At 39.3% G+C, this 16,006-nt stretch overlaps 1 protein-coding gene across 1 annotated transcript in view; it reads left to right on the top strand.

The window, feature by feature from the left end:
* The first annotated feature begins 1,039 nt into the window (after positions 1-1,039).
* FBLN2 (fibulin 2) overlaps positions 1,040-16,006 on the top strand; it is a 184,528-nt gene continuing 169,561 nt past the window's right edge. Inside the window, exon 1 of the mRNA XM_078385359.1 lies at positions 1,040-9,957. The gene's annotated coding sequence lies outside the window, so the exon portion shown is untranslated. The remainder of the gene's footprint in view (positions 9,958-16,006) is intronic.

The raw sequence follows: 16,006 nt of genomic DNA, 5'->3' as shown, positions 1-16,006 counted from the left end.
CAGACAGGTAACATCAGTGCTGTATGTAACAAATTCCAGGTACAGTAGCTGGCTTGAGGTTCACTCCGCCTTCCAGCCTTCCAAGGCCAGTAAATTGAGTACTAGGTGCACTGGGGGGGAGGGGCAATGTTTTGCCTGAATAATTAAATTGTAAACCAGCCAGAGAGTGCTTTGAGCGCTATGGAGAGGTATATAAGCAGCACACTTTGCTTTATTTTTTAAATCTTTTGAAGCTCATTGCACATGCACATTGATCCATCTACCCAAAAGGAGCACAGAAAGACTGTTTGATTGACATAAAAGACCCCTGAGACTGGTCACCATAATTTAGCATTGATTATTGTTACCTTGTTAATTGCACAAATGGTGATTATATGCAAGAATTTTGATTTTGTTTACCACTTGGGTGTCATAAAAGTTATCTTCTTATCTTTGGGGCCAGATACAGGATGTCAGGGAAATAAATAAACCTTTCAGATTGCTATAAGCCAAAATATCTAAATGTTATAGAAAGAAACTTGTAATTAGAGAAGTCTGTTTTTTTTTTAAGTTGCATGCTATGTCTGAGCTGTGTGATGTATGATTGTAACTTTTTAGAAAATGTGGACTTGGCAGGCATGCAGGACTCGGGGGTGTGTGTGTCAGACTTTATGCGTATTCAAGCGATGGTATTTCAAGGCAATGAATGCATTTAAATACATAAGGCAAAACAGTGCCACATATAAATATGCTGCTTTCAATTTCTAGATCCTGCTGGATAGCAAACAGTCTTTTCATTTATGCTTTTCTCCCCCTGTTGCATATCAGAGGGAGGTAAAAAGTGCATTAAGTGTAGCCTAGGCATATGGTTCTTCCCTGCTCAGATTACACCACAAAATCTGGGCAGTTCCTTTAGATAGGGCTCGGTAAAGGAGTTCCTCAGCAGTCCTTGGATACAGAGCACCAGTAGTAGGACTGGAGACTAGAGGGTATGTGAAACTCTTAACTACATTCACAGGTCTGTAAATCTAGAACTTGGCTACAATGGTTGACTAACATTTCCCGTAGGTTTCCTATTATTCACATATAGGAAAAAGTCTAAACCTCTTGCTTTAGGCTTAGGTTTGCTTCCTATTGCACTCTGCTGGTTCTAAATAATGTATCTCTTTCTCTCTCTGCTAATCCTGATATTTGTTTTCCAGAATTAACTCTCCACCATTCAAGCTGTTCTCTCCAGTCCGACAAACTTCTGAATTGTTTAGTACTGTAGATGTAAAAAGGATTTACTCAGCTGGGGACTATTCGTTGTTGTAAGCATAAGAACAATGGTTACTTTGTAGAAGGCTTCTTCGCAAGTCTGCCTTCCTGCATGGCACCTCAGTTGCAAAAAAAGAAAGAAAAGAAGTATTTTTTTTATTATCAACAGCATCTTAATGTGCTGATTTGGGTTTAAAGAAAATAAGCAATTCTTTCAAGTGCTGGGTTGGATCTTTGGTCTGTGAATTAAGCATATTTTTTAAAACCTCAAGTACTGTATTCAGTTAAAGGTGTTTTTTTTTTTTGTAAGAACAAATCAAGAAGGAGCTGTGATTGAATGTGACGTACTGAATGCAAGCCATATGAATCTGTACTGGGTTAAGCCCTTCTGAAGACTGGCTGCCTGTCTTGCAAAATATAAGAGAATATTTTAAATTCTGCTCCTTCATAAACTTTCCTCTGCTTCTTTTCTCATTCCATTGTCTTGTGTGATGGAAAATGCCTGAGAATAGCTATAACTCCACTGCAACATTTTCTGTACTCTGGTGTAAGGTCTTAGGGAATCCTATAAGTTGCAAAATGTGCATAAAGTAGTAAACTGCAGCATCTTCAACTGTTGACTGTGTGCCATGTAACTAATGATAAAAAAAATCACTTCAGTTGTCCGTTGCTCAGTCATGAGTAACCATGCTTTAAAGTTAGGGTTTGTTTGTTTGTTTTTGAATGGGATCATGACTAGTTTCCTTAAACATATTTTAATATACTTATAACTGGGAGGTATAGTTTGCTACAAGCATCCATCTTCTTTTAATATGGGTCCATTTTTTTAACTTGTAATAATTACATCCTCCCTCCCTCTCTCCTCCCCCACCCGGTGTGTGTTTGTGTGTGTGTGGCACATGGAATGTAACTCACACGACTCCCATTAACACCACTAATAGAAACAGCATGTTCATTCTTGACAAAAAATGGTTCATAACAATGGATAGATTTTCAGTCTCATTCTTGCTTTCAGAGGTAGCGGGGTGTGTGTGTGTGTGTGTGTGTGTGTGTGTGTGTGTGTGTGTGTGTGTGAGAGAGAGAGAGAGAGAGAGAGAGAGAGAGACCACATTTTAATAAATAGATCCTTTTCAAATCTGATATTTCTGTTTTATTAGTCTTGAAAGATCTCCTAAACAGTGAGCACTAGAAACATATTTTTGAATGAATACTACTGATCTCCTGACTTACACAACTACGTTGTTTGTATTCCAACATCAGTACCTCCAAAGCCTCAGTTAGGTCCTTTGCTAATTAGCTTATAAGTACCTGATCCTGGGAGTCTTGTTGTTAACACTGTCTGTGTGCTGGGGGAGTGAGAAAAAGCAGGGTAAAAGCGAAAAAGGCAGGGGAGAGAGAGGGCACTGGGTTGATGTTGAGACTCATGGGATTTTAATTCCTGGTGATGGCAGGTACATTTTCTTTACAATAGATCTAAGCACATTTTTGTTTTTAAATTTTATCAGTCGTAGAGGAATTGATGCAACCTGAGGACCCAGTACACGGTTGTCATTCGTCCTCTGTTGTTGTTTTTTTAGCTAATGGTATATAGCAATGTGCAGCCTGCATAATTAACTTGTAAACCGCCCAGAGAGTGCTTGAAGCACTATGGGGTGGTAGGTATATAAGCAACACTCTTTGCTTTGCTTTTAGCAACAAATCACATACAATGTATAGCATAATCATGAAGATGGGTCTGAAAAGCAAGATCATTTCTGAATGGCATCAATTAGGGTTGCCATGTTTGATTCTTCCAAAAATAGGCAGCCTGATTTGTATATTAGTTGAATTTGTGTCTTAAAAATACGCATAATACTCTAAATAATATGGATTTTTTATATTATGCAAATTGAACACATTGTTACATTTTTCCCCTGCCAATATATTTTTTTTTGCTTCAGATTCACTTATGCAGTAACTACTGATCTGAGGAGCCAGAATATTGTAATAGTTAAAATGCTGGATTTGCAATAGGGGGATGCTAGTCCAAATCCTTGCTTAGTATCCTTGGGTCAGGTACTATTTCTGAGCTGATCCTAACTCACAGGATCATTTCCAGAATAAAATAGGGAGAGGAAAACCATGTAACCGGGCACTTCCAATGGAACTGCAAATATTGGCCATGGCTAGGTCCAACTCTTGACAGCTTTGGACAATTGCCAAAATTTATACCCTTACCTGAACTGGACGCCACTGACAACATCGATTCATGCCCTGGTAGTTTCAAAGACTGATTATTAGAGATGGGCGTGAATCAGAAAAATGGTGATTCAGTTTGATTCATGGCTGATGAATCACAAATTATTAATTTACATTTTTTTTCTTATGTATCGATGAATCAATATGATAATTTGTTTTTGAATTTCAAACAGCCCCCCCCAAAGCACCTAAATACAGCAATATTGCATAAAACTTTCCTTGACTCTCTTCTACAAGCCCTGCAGGTTTGGTAAAGTTTGGGTTTCAGATATCTGAGTTCTACACCCACAAGGAGGCCACTCCTAGGAAGTTTTCCCCAGGCACCTAGAGACATGAAAATCACAGAGCCAATTCTAATGACTCTACAATCCATCCAAGTTTGGTGAAGATTGGGTTTCTGACATGCAAGTTGTATGTCCACAAAGTGGGTTCCCCCAAGAAAGTGCCCTTCACCAAACTTCGACGTGTGGTAGAGGAGAGTCAGTAGTAGGTTCTCTGTGATTTGGGTATCTCTTGGTGCCTGGAGGAAACTTTTCTGGGGTGGCCTCCTTGTGGGTGTAGAACTCAGTACTGTATAACATTTTATAGCCAAATGAATTAACAAATCAAAAATCACTAAAAGATTAATTGATTCATGATTCGTCAGGGGCATTGATTTATATGAATGCAAATGGATGAATTAGTGATTTCTGAATGAATTTGGTGGTTCTTTAATTCATGCCCATTTCTACTGATTACTGTAATGTTGGTGACATGGGGCTGCCCTTGAAGCTAATACAGAAGCTTCAGAAGATTCTGACTGTGGTGGCCAAATTGATTTCCGGAATGAACATGTTTGCTCACAGTCCTGCTCACCTGCATTGGCTACCTGATCTTTTCCATGCCAGGTTCAAGGTTTGGGTTTTAACATATAGAACACTTAATGGTTTGGGACCTTGGAAAGTCTCTCCCAAAAGAACCACTGCTTCCCCCCCCCCCCCCCGGTTAATGGAAGCCCCATCACTCTGGAATAGTCTTCCGTTGGAGATTTGACAGGCCCTCCAGACTTCTAAGAAGTTGGTAAACTGAATTGTTCCAAGAAACTTTTAAGGTCATTCTTCCCTTTAGGGTAGGGATTTGGCACATGGCTTAGTTTCTTTTTCTATTTTTTAGAGAGTTGTCATCATCATTTAATTATTAGTTTGAGTTTGTTATTTGTTTTTGTTTCTGGAGGCAGGTGGCATTGAGTAGTGAGGGGATGAGTAGTGTCTGCCCAGAGTAGTGGATTTTCATTAAATTGGGTAGTATAAAAAAGCAAGCAAGCAAGCAAGCAATACATGAATGAATGAATGAATGAATGAATGAATGAATGAATGAATGAATGAATGAATGAATGAGTCATTTACATGTGGATAAATAATGACTTTTTGCTGCACATATTGAGATTCTAGTAATACTCGCCTCAAATCAATGAAAACACCCAAAGGAATGACACACCCTGAAATACAGGGGAGAAAATGCAGTGGCAAATGAGACCAAGTTGCAGAAATTGGGATTGTGTGTGTAGAATAAGGTATTATTTTCTTCAGAGATGAAGACTGAATATTTTATTATAACTTTAAAAATCCTTTTAAAACTTTGTTTGCCATATATACTGTAAGTTTTCACACACACATACACAAGTGAGTGCCAATCCAGGCTGCCACTTGATTCCTAAACCCCCATCCCCATATATGTAGGTTTTGTTTCACTGCTATGCTATATTGTGAATAAGATTTAAAGCAGAAAAAAGGATGAAAAGGACTGGATTATACATTTTATATGAATAATCTGAACCAGTGCCTGAGGGTTTCTAAGAGTTGTAGTTCAAGAAAGTAATTTTACTAGTTTCTGCTTCATGCTGAGTACATATAAATAAATTTCTTATGCACATTTTTTGAGGTGGAAGACTAATTTTATTTATATCTGAGTTAAGCAGATCAAGAAGTCATATCAAGAATGTGATTTCTTCTCATTGTCTAAAACCTCTCTCTAGAAATTGAACATTCACAGCAACCATAAATTCAGCAATATCCAGAATAACAACAGGCAGATTCTTCTAATAATTTATTTTCCTTTTCATCATCTTTTTTCTGTTTCGGCACGTGCTTCTTTCCTTTGGTCAGCATCAGCTAAGCTCCCAGAAGCCTGAGGGAAACAAACTGGGACCTCATGTTTCTAGAAGGCCAAAGAGTCATGGATATGTAGGTCCAAATCCTGTAGCTGTGCTCTTTGGGTGTCACAGGAATGATATCATCATCAGAAGCAGTTTGTTACTGATAAAAGACTTCCTTTTTAAATTTCAGAGTGTGCGCAACTTGCATACAATGAGACAAAATCACAGACTGTGTATGTTACTTTATATCTACTGCTTGATATTTTTTTAAATGAAAGCTTGGAATCTAGGCCAAATGATGGTCAGAAAGAACATTTTATGGAACCTCTATAATCTGGGGAAACCCTGACTAAACAGGCAATATGGCAACCTTATTGTTGGTTGATCTCCTCTGATTCTGGGGAAGAAGAGAGCAAAATAGGACAAAAGAAAGAAAAAAGGAACAGTGGAAAGAAGGAAGTACAGTGGTGTCTCGACTTATGAATGTCCTGACATATAACCATTTTGAGTTATGACTAGCTCTGGCCGCAAAATTTTGCTTCGACTTGCGGTCAGAGCTTCCAGTTACAAACACAAAAAGGCAGGGGAAAAACGTGGGGAATTCAAATTGCTAACCATTGGTAGGCAGAGAGGCTGCTTCTTTGTACCTCTTTCACCCCAATGGTTAGAGTGAGTGCGATCGGAGGAGGCTTTGGACTGCCTGGTAAGGTAAGGTGCTGCTTTCTGCTTTAAAAAAAATGTTCTGGGTGGGTTCTGCAGCGTGGTTTTGGGCTGGGGGGTTATGTTTCTATGCTGTGAAGGGTCTTGCAGGTTTTTGTTTGTTTTTTGTTTTGTTTTTCCCATTTCTGATGGGTTTTGCAGGTTTTGTTTGCTTTTTGGGGTCCCTCCCATTTCTTATTGGTCATACACAGTTTGTTTGCTTTCTGCTTTGCATTTTTTGCATTTCCAAAGGGTCTTGCATGGTTTGTTTCCTTTTTTTCCTTCAGCCAGAATGGATTAATCACATTTCCAATGGGTCTTCCAGTGTGTATTTTTGGTGATTTTTTTTCTTTGGCCGGAATGGATTAATTGCATTTCAGTACATTCCTATGGGAAATGGCACTTTGACTTACGACCATTTCAAGTTACAACCAGAGTTCTGGGACCAATTAGGTTCATAAGTCGAGGCACCACTGTACTGGGCTCAGTGTGCCATAGGAGAAGCTAGAATAAGATTGTTGGAAGAATAAGTGGTCCAAAATAATGAAGCAAAGAATTACATTTAGAGGGAATGAAATACCTCTAAAAACAGAAAACCTGGGAAAACGGATGAGCACTGACGGCCCCATGTGACCAGAATATGCAAATGTGAGAGAGGCAGAAGTCTACACATTGTTCTGAAATAAGCAGCCCAAACTTTTTTTTGCAAGTTTCGTATTCAGCCAAAGATAGCAGAAACTATGTATGGATCTGAAATAGACAGCTAGGTTTTTGACTGTAATATTTAGCTTCAGATATAAAATGTTATGACTGTTCAGGTCAAAGAAAATAGCACACGTAGGACATTTTTGGAAGAGGTGCTTGCTCAGGTAGTGAAAGACACTTTTGTCATTATGTGCATTTAGCGAGCTTTCTTTTATGATTGGTCACTGGAAGATAAACATAAGCTTAACTGGAAAAATCTAATTTCTGAAGACATATATCTCTGAGAAAGCCTCATTGTGGGAGGAAATTATTAAAGAATTATTATTTCCTCTGTTTAAAGGAGCATTCCTAGACATAAAGCAGACTTCAGGGCCAACAGCAGAATGAGCCACAGAGCTGGTCCAGCTGGACCTCCACTGAAATAACTGAAGTTGTCTCTTGCATCTTCAATCAGTATCTGCGTTCTCAAAACTCCCCCAGAGAAGACCGTCCTCTGTGAAGGATACAGCAAAAGTCCTGTCATCAAATTCCAAGTCACCCTTTGCCTCATTTTTATATCAAGCTGCCCAAACAGAACTCTGTTCTTAATTTATGTAATAGTAAATAGTTCCTAGTCTCATTGTGCCCTTCTAGAAAGAACAGATGCTAGTTTAAACAAGTTTTTGCTATGGGATGAAACCTTCCAAGTCTTTGACAGATCATATCCATCTGTAAGGAAGGAATGGGTTTGGGGTAAAGTAAACAAGACAAATTAAAAGAATCTGAATTTCATCCTGAATAAAAACAGAGTTTGCAGGAATTGAGGACCCTGCCATGCTGTTCCAGATGGCTACGTTATGTAGCCCAACGTTTATCCAATCAAGAAGCGTTATGTACATTTCAATGTGTCGTTCTTGTTAGCTTAGGTGCAAACTGCAAGCAATCATGGAATGAAATGCTCATTGTAGAGGACATTGGGCATTGCTTAGCATAATGATGCCAGAAAATCAAAGCAAAGAAAAAAAAATCCAAACAAGCCCTGACATCTATTACAAGCAGCCAATAAAAGCAAGATGTTCTTTTTGTAAATACATGTGAATGAAAAAGTACCAAGCATCACATTGGCTACGCTAACCTTGGCCAGAGTTTAGATTCGTAGTTCCCAACCTTGGGTCCCCAGATATTCTTGGACTACAGCTCTCAGAAATCCTGGCCTGTAGTGAAGGTTTCTGCTAGTTTTAGTCCAAGAACATCTGGGGACCCAAAGGTGGGAACCACTGGTTTAAATCAACTTCTGTACTCCTGGTTTTAAAATATGAGAGTGTAGCAAAAGCCTTGTTTGACTGGACCAGTGATTCAAAATTCTGCTTTCAAGAGTAGTCACACAATATCTCTGAGAAATTTACCATATCCTGGAAAAATCACTCTTTTTTTTAACCGCAACTCCAGTGCCCATGCTGATTGGGATTCTGAAATTTGTAAAATTACTAAAATTAAAATTTTCAGCCTCTGAGGTTTACAAGCAGACCAGAAAGGCAACAGTCATCCTTTGTTTCTCCTCAGAGAAAAGCAAAGCAAAATAGGAACAGGAAAAGTTCTACTGTCTTAATTTTATCTTCCTGCGATAGTGTTGTAGGAGCTGGTACAGCTCAAGGTTGAGATATAAGATTCATTTGGCAGGATTTGTTCTTGACAAATCTGCGTTGGCTTTTACTTATTACTGCATTGTTTTCAAGGTGTTTGCAGACGGCCACTTTATAATCTGCTCTAGAAGCTTTCCTGGGATTGATATCAGGCTGATTGGTCCTGTAGTTCTAAGGTTCTTCCTTTTTGAAGATAGGGGCAATGTTAGCCCTCCTCCAGTTATCTGGTACTTTACTTATCCTTCATCAGTTCAAGAAAATAATGGACAGTGGTTCTGAGAATTCTTCAGCCAGTTGCTTCAATGCTCTAGGATGCAGTTTATCAGGCCCTGGAGATCTGAACCCTTTCAAAGTAATAAGGTATCCCTTGACTATTCATTTATCAGTCTCAAGCTGTGAACCTGTTCTCTTTCACTTATACTTCCTATTTGCCTGGAGAGTTATAGACTATCCTATTTTCGCTTGGCTGAGCGAAAGTAGGAATTGAGCATTTCTGCCTTTTCTTTGTCATCTGTTGTCATTTTTCTATCCCCATTGAGTAGCTGAGCCACTATATCGTTCTCTCTGTTTTGCTACACGGGTACCAGAAGAATGATTTTTGGTTGCTTTTATTGTTACTTGCTAACTTCAGCTCATTTTCAGCTTCTGCCTTCCTAACACCATCCTTCAATTCTTTGCTGCCTATCTATATTGTTTCTTTGAGGCCTGACCTTCCTTTCACTTCCTACATATGTCCCTTTTTGTTTCAGGTCCTCTCTGAGCTTTCTGTGAAGCCACATTGTTCTTTTTTGCATCTTCCACCTTTTTTTCTTGTTGGAATCATTTGTAGTTGTGCATTTAGAATTTTCTTTTTAAAGAAACTCCTACTTATCTTGGACTTACTTTCTTGTTTGGCTCTGCCACGGAAACTTACTTATCATTGTTCTGACTTTATTAAAATTGGCTTTCCTAAAATCCAGCAATAATGTGTGGCTAAACTCTTCTTTTGCTTCTTTTGAAATTAAGAACTCAAGCAGAATATGGCCACTTTCGCCCAGTGTTCCGTTGACTTCCACTTCTTCTACAAGTCGTCTCTACTGGTTAGAATCAAGTCAAAGATAATTTGAGCCTCTAGTTTCTTTTTCCATTTTTTCAAAGTCCTTGTATGACACTTCTTCCACAGTCCCATGTCATAAACAAAGTCCATCTTTTATACTTTTTTGCAGATGGAAGTTTATAGAGGCATCTCCCTTCTCTGTCTGTTCTGAACAAGATTGGCTTTTCTTGGAATTAGAAGTGCTAGATTATGTTTTGCTTTTGCATGGTTTTCTGGGTGCTAGAAAGGTAGGTACTTGGAACTTAATATGTGCTCGTACAAGTCCTTGGATTCTGTGGTTTTGATAATACTTTCTATGAAAGTTCTTGGAATTCTGCTTATGCATGGCTGCTCCACCCCAACCCCTGCCCCATTTCACAGGCTATTTTCCAGTTTTTATCAACAAAAATCCGATCTGGGGAACATATTTTATTCTTATCACTGGAAAAGTTGTGTTACAGCCATATGTACGGAGTGCTATTTTTACAGATAACTTATCGTTCTTTCTATCAGACTGCAGCAGTATCTCTTGAAGGCCTGTTTTGTGTATTGGGCATGCTTATTTCCGTTGCCTTGATTTTCACTGTCTCTGTTTCATCTGTTGTCAATGGACTATGAACAACATATGGGTGATGTCTTGGGCTTTGGCTCATTTTCTTTCTCCTTTATCATAATGAGTTATGTATTCCCTTGCTTAATTCCTCTTGTGCTTATAATTTTCCTTCACTGGAAAATAGATAAGAAGTAGCTTGTTTAGAAAGGGAAGAAGTATTAGCAAACACGATGCTTTTCATGCAGTGGCTACCGGGCCCAAATGACTTACGTTCACCTATTTTTTAGTGCCATGTGGTGGAGATAATAGTTTCACTGAAGTGTGCCCACAATTTGTGATTGATTTCCTGGTGCTTAAAATGAACAAACAAAAAAAATGTAGACACAGATAAATGAAGCATATTTGCTTTACCTATATATTGCCAAATAAGAAAAAAGCATTGACTGACTAGTAATAATAACAGGTACATGTTATTTGTGAGTAGTTGCCATTCATCGATATCAGAAATGTATATGTACATTCACTATTCCTAGTAAAATATGACCCATACTGTAAATGCTCAGAAATTAGGAGTTTTAATTTTTTTTCCAGTAAGATTCAGAGACATGTCCTTTGTAGGATTCTGTAGGACTCCGTGATGTCCCGCTGTGCCATAAATGAGTAGTAATAACTCTGATAGATTCTAATTATTAATTAGGCAATAAAACTGTGAGCACATTTGGTGAATTAACATAAAAAGCTATACGAAATTACTTTGCGAATGGTAAATAATGGTAAATTTTCTAAGGGGGCTTCTATTCTTTGTGGAGACTTTGGCATTCACCTAACTAAGGGAATAAAAATGTTCGCAAGGCATGAGTAGAGTTGGTTGCACTGATGGTTCTTATATAGCCAGTTGGATAACAGAAGGGCTCTTCACAACCAGCCACTGCACTGGCATCACCAGGTCAGACCAAATGAATGCTTAAGCCTGCTTTTGCTTGTGGCAGTTTTAACACAGCAACTTTTCTTTCCTGTACCTCTTGTCCAACATTGTCCTCTGACCACACCCAGACTCTATGCACATGCCTAGGTCATGGCAGGTTCAAGAAAGTCAGCCCACCACTGTATGAGTCACATTGTTACTGTGTGTTTTCTGTCTGACTATTGTGGATAAGCCTTTGGATGTGATGTCACTTGAAAAAGATGACTAATTTAATTTTTGTCAAAAGAAAGTTAATACTCCTTAAAGACTACTTTATGCCTCATAGAAGCCAAAGATTAATATTTTGGAGTAAGTGGTATAGAAAAGCTATCAAAATTTGGGGAGGTAGCAGATACTATTTTTTATATCAGTGTTGTGCATTTTTCACTTCCCCACACATTCAGACATTCTAGATGCATTTTTTTTTACTTTTGTTTGGTAGACATTTTGCTTCCTTTGGTGGAAAGAACACTTAGCATGACATTGCTCTAATAAAGCAGCTGTAGCAGGACAAGGAAGCCATGCTGAAAAATAAGCCCTGGTGGAGCTGTAACTACTATTTTTGGTTCTAAGGGCTTCTCTGCTTTATTGATTTTCACATGAGATTGACATATATGGAAAGGGAATGAAGGAATGCCTGGGTCTGAGTACACAATGTCCATATTGGTTCTTTGCTTTCTGTTTTCTTCTTTCTGAGAAGGAGTGGCTGGAAGGAGGGACATGCTTTTGGGACTGGCAGGTTCATGGCTGTGCAGCAGAAAACCCCCAAAGGGTGAATTTCTGACCATCTAGCAGCAAATGTTGAACCTTCTAATTTTAGTGCCTTGAGTCAGGGGCCTAGTTCCTTCATTCTAGTTATGCCTCTGACCCTGGCCACCAGCAGAGTTGACATAGATCAGGAATCTGCCAAGGACTCATATTCATTCCAACAGAGACCTACTGATGAACCCACTGCAAATCCTCTTCCTCTCCATTACACCTTACTTGTTCATTTCCATCTTTCTGGCTTAGACAGCAGTGGTAAGAAAGTGGAATACTAGATTCCACTGACTGTTTGTTCATTGGCTCTTGGCCTGCCAAAGAAGCAAGTGATGGTGATAATGATGATTATGATGACAGGGGAGGAGCAACACCTACTGACAGTGGCAGTGAGATGGCAGACGGAGGGAGTTTGCTGAATGCAGCTTGCTCAGGACCTCAAAACTTGGAAACAGTGTTTTAAATGAAAGAAGATCTACATATAATAGGGCTAAATTCCTAGAATAGCTCAATTTGTCTGAACAGAGTTATTTCACACAACACTGGCAGCATATATTCTGGGGTCCTGGAGGAAAGCAAAGAGAAGACACCAATTGGCATGACTTGGTCAATATCACCTAAAGCTGATGGTGTTGTTAGGATATGGCTGATGAGAGGTACTGTTTCCTCCAGTACCTCTCATCAGTGATGAAATAACTGGTACCATTCCTACAATTAGGTTCTAGGAATAGGTCCTGTACCTTTTATTTGGACCTGTATTCAAATTTGGGTTTAAGTGCTGACTCCTTGCTTTTTAGTGTATCTTATCTTAATGGGATGTGGTGGCACTGCAGGTTAAACCGGAGAAGCCTCTGACCAGCAATCGTAAGATCAAATCCATGCAATGGAGTGAGCTCCCGTTTCTTGTCCCAGGTCCTGCCAACTGCCAACCAGTTCAAAAGCATGTAAAAATGCAAGTAGATGAATAGGTACCACCTCGATGGGAAGGTAATGGCATTCTGTGTCTAGTCGCGCTGGCCCCATGACCACAGAAAACGGTCTACGGACAAATTCTGGTTCTATGGCTTGGAAACGGTGATGAGCACCGCAACCTAGAGTCGGACATGACTGGACTAAATGTCAAGGGGAACCTTTACCTTTACCTATCTTATCAAGATATATCTCCCATCTGTTGACAAGCTAATATTACCTCTTCTTTCTTTTTTCATCTTTGAGCATGGAAATAAAACAGTTAAGGTCCCTAAGACTTGTCACAGTTATAAAATATATACAAGATCAAGGCCTAAGCATCACTCTTTCTGTTGCATTTGTTAATAAACTATAGCATAATTCATTCAGTGTTGAACTGGTTTTTCAATTGCACATCACTTATGGAAAAGACCACAGCAGCTTCCTGTGGTTAAAAAGGCAACATCATATATAATTTACAAAAGAAACCAAAACAGATATTTTGAAGTGATTCTGGTCTATAGCGGATATCTGGTACCAAGCTCCAAGCTCATTAAGAACCTCAGAACCACACACACACATATCAAGGCCATAATTTTGCCATAAGTATTTCCTCAAGAATGCCAGAAAGCATGGCATTTCCAATTACAGTGTTTAGAAATGTTTTTGATCCCATGCAGTCTACTCCATAAAACAAAACAAAACAAAACAAAACAAACACAGACCTCGAGGCTTTTATAAACATAATTAAGCTAACCATACATGTTAGATATTTTGATAGTTTCCCAAAGCCTGGTCAAGTCATGACCATACTGAAATGTTTAGATTTCATTTATTTGAATGTGTACTTTCCAGCTGAGACTAAAAGTGTATTGCCTGCGATTCTCAGACACCAACTCCTTCTTTTCTGACATGAAAACCTGCTGGGGAAACTGAGCTGCCTTTTCAAAAGCAATGTGTTATGTCACGTAATCCTACTGTTCAAATTTAAACAAGGCACTAATCTTGCTAGGCATGTCCAAGCCAGACTTATTGGACCTCAGCTTATGTATTGATCTGCAGTCTTGATTCATAAGGTAGATTGCCCTACTTATAACCTTTCATATTTCATGATAAAATTCTAGTGGTTTTATATGAATGCAAAGGATTGGATTACCTTGAAACAATACTCTGTTATCAATAAAATGGGAAATACCATCTTGTTTTAAATACGGACCAAATTAAGAACATTCAGGAGAGCAAGCTGTGCAATCCATCTCTGCTAGCTGAATCCTACACCCCTTTCCTGAAAAAGACTGCAAAATGTTTCCAAGGATCGCTGTTTTGGAAGCTTTCTAAAGAGAGGAGCCCCAAAGTAAAACATGTACCATTTTTCCTCCCTGCCTGAAGAGGATCAACTATGGCCATTGGCCCAGTATTGAATCCACAATAAGATTGGCCTAGTATTTTTTTTCTGTATTGTGCTTCATCAAGCAGAAGGAGCCAAAATACTGGCCTGTTAGTCTGTGGTTTGTATAATGTGAACCGTGTATGTTGTCTTCTGTCTCCAATGACAAACCAAAGTCATAACCCAGGAACAAATCATAACCCATAACTCTGGATTCTTGAAAATGTGTTTCTAGTTCCTGACAGGCATGAAGATGATGTGATCAGCGCAAAGATCTCCAGTCCACCTATAGATGAAGCAACCTTATTGTACACTAAAGACATGTGCAATCTGTCCCTTGTCTCAGGATGTACTTGTGCTTCTTCCTTGGGGTCTGGTTTTTATGACATGCAATTGGTCAAAATATTTTTGCCTGATTACACTGGTGTTAACACTTGTTGTAACTTTCGTAGGTACATTGCCTCAAGTTAAGAAGTCACCACAGACTTTGTATTTTGTCTACTGAGCCGCGTGACTCAGCATGCAGCAGACAATGTCTATAGTTTAGCACATGCTGCAGAACGGAGAGTTTGAATCTCCAATGTTGATCTCAGAAGAGCTAGCCTGTGTGGCCTTGGGCAAGGTGCACAGGCCCAGGATGTCCCCAGAAAAAAGGAATGATAGACCACTTTTGGGTATCTTCTACCTTCAAAATCCTGGTAAGGGTCTCCATAACTCAGAATTGATGTGATGGCACACATTTATGATTTTATTGGAATTAAAACACTTCAGAATCATTTGATTTAAAATGCTGATATAGTTTGCCTTAAAAACAAAACAAGCAGATGGGTAACATTTTAAGATTTAAGGTTTACAAGAAAGGTGCAGGGAACCCTTGATAAGGAGTTACAGGACTTCTGAATGTGCTGTGATTGTGAGAAGGTCTTTCCAACAGATCTGAAAGCTGGGGAAGTTTGTAAGGGAGAATACAGGCTTTCAGATAGCATGGAGTCCCAAGTCAAAGAGGGACTTGTAGATCATGATGAACTAGCAAATAGCTCAGCGGTTTAGCTATCTGGCCCCACTGTGCCTCCTTGAGTGGACAAAGTCTCTCCCAGCTCTGCAGTTCAATGTTGATGATGATAACCAGCACTTTGAATCATTTTTGGAAATGGACCAATAGCTAATGAAGCTTTTACAGGAAGGGGTTTATATGTTCTTATGACTGGCCCTGATCAGCAATCTGGCTGTGCTGTTTTGGACCAGCTGAAGTTTGCAAACACTCTTCGAAGCCAACACACTTCAATAACATTGCAGTAATCCTGTTGGGATGCACCTAAAGCATGTGTCCCTGTAGCTAAATCAGACATCTCCAAGACTAGGTGAAACTGGCGGACCAGCTTTAACTGTGTGAATGCACTCCTGGCCACCAGCGAGAGCTCAACATCCAGGCTCAGGGATGAATTCAGGATCACATCTAAGCCTCGAACCTGGTATTTCAGGGGGAGTATAACCCCACCATCCAGGGAGAGTTGTCTGTTGGGAGCAGTGACAGACAGTTGGTTCCTCTATAGTGGACAAAGATGGGCATTGTCTTCAGGGATTAGAACAGCATTTAAAGGACAGAAGGTACCAGAATCTCCTAGCAAGAAATCATCAATTCTGGATTGCTCTGAGGTCAGGAATGTGGCAATTCTGCCTGGTCTC

This window comes from Pogona vitticeps, chromosome 2 (assembly GCF_051106095.1).
Source record: "Pogona vitticeps strain Pit_001003342236 chromosome 2, PviZW2.1, whole genome shotgun sequence".
Taxonomy (NCBI): Eukaryota; Metazoa; Chordata; class Lepidosauria; order Squamata; family Agamidae; genus Pogona; species Pogona vitticeps.
This window is presented reverse-complemented; position numbering and strand designations above follow the sequence as displayed.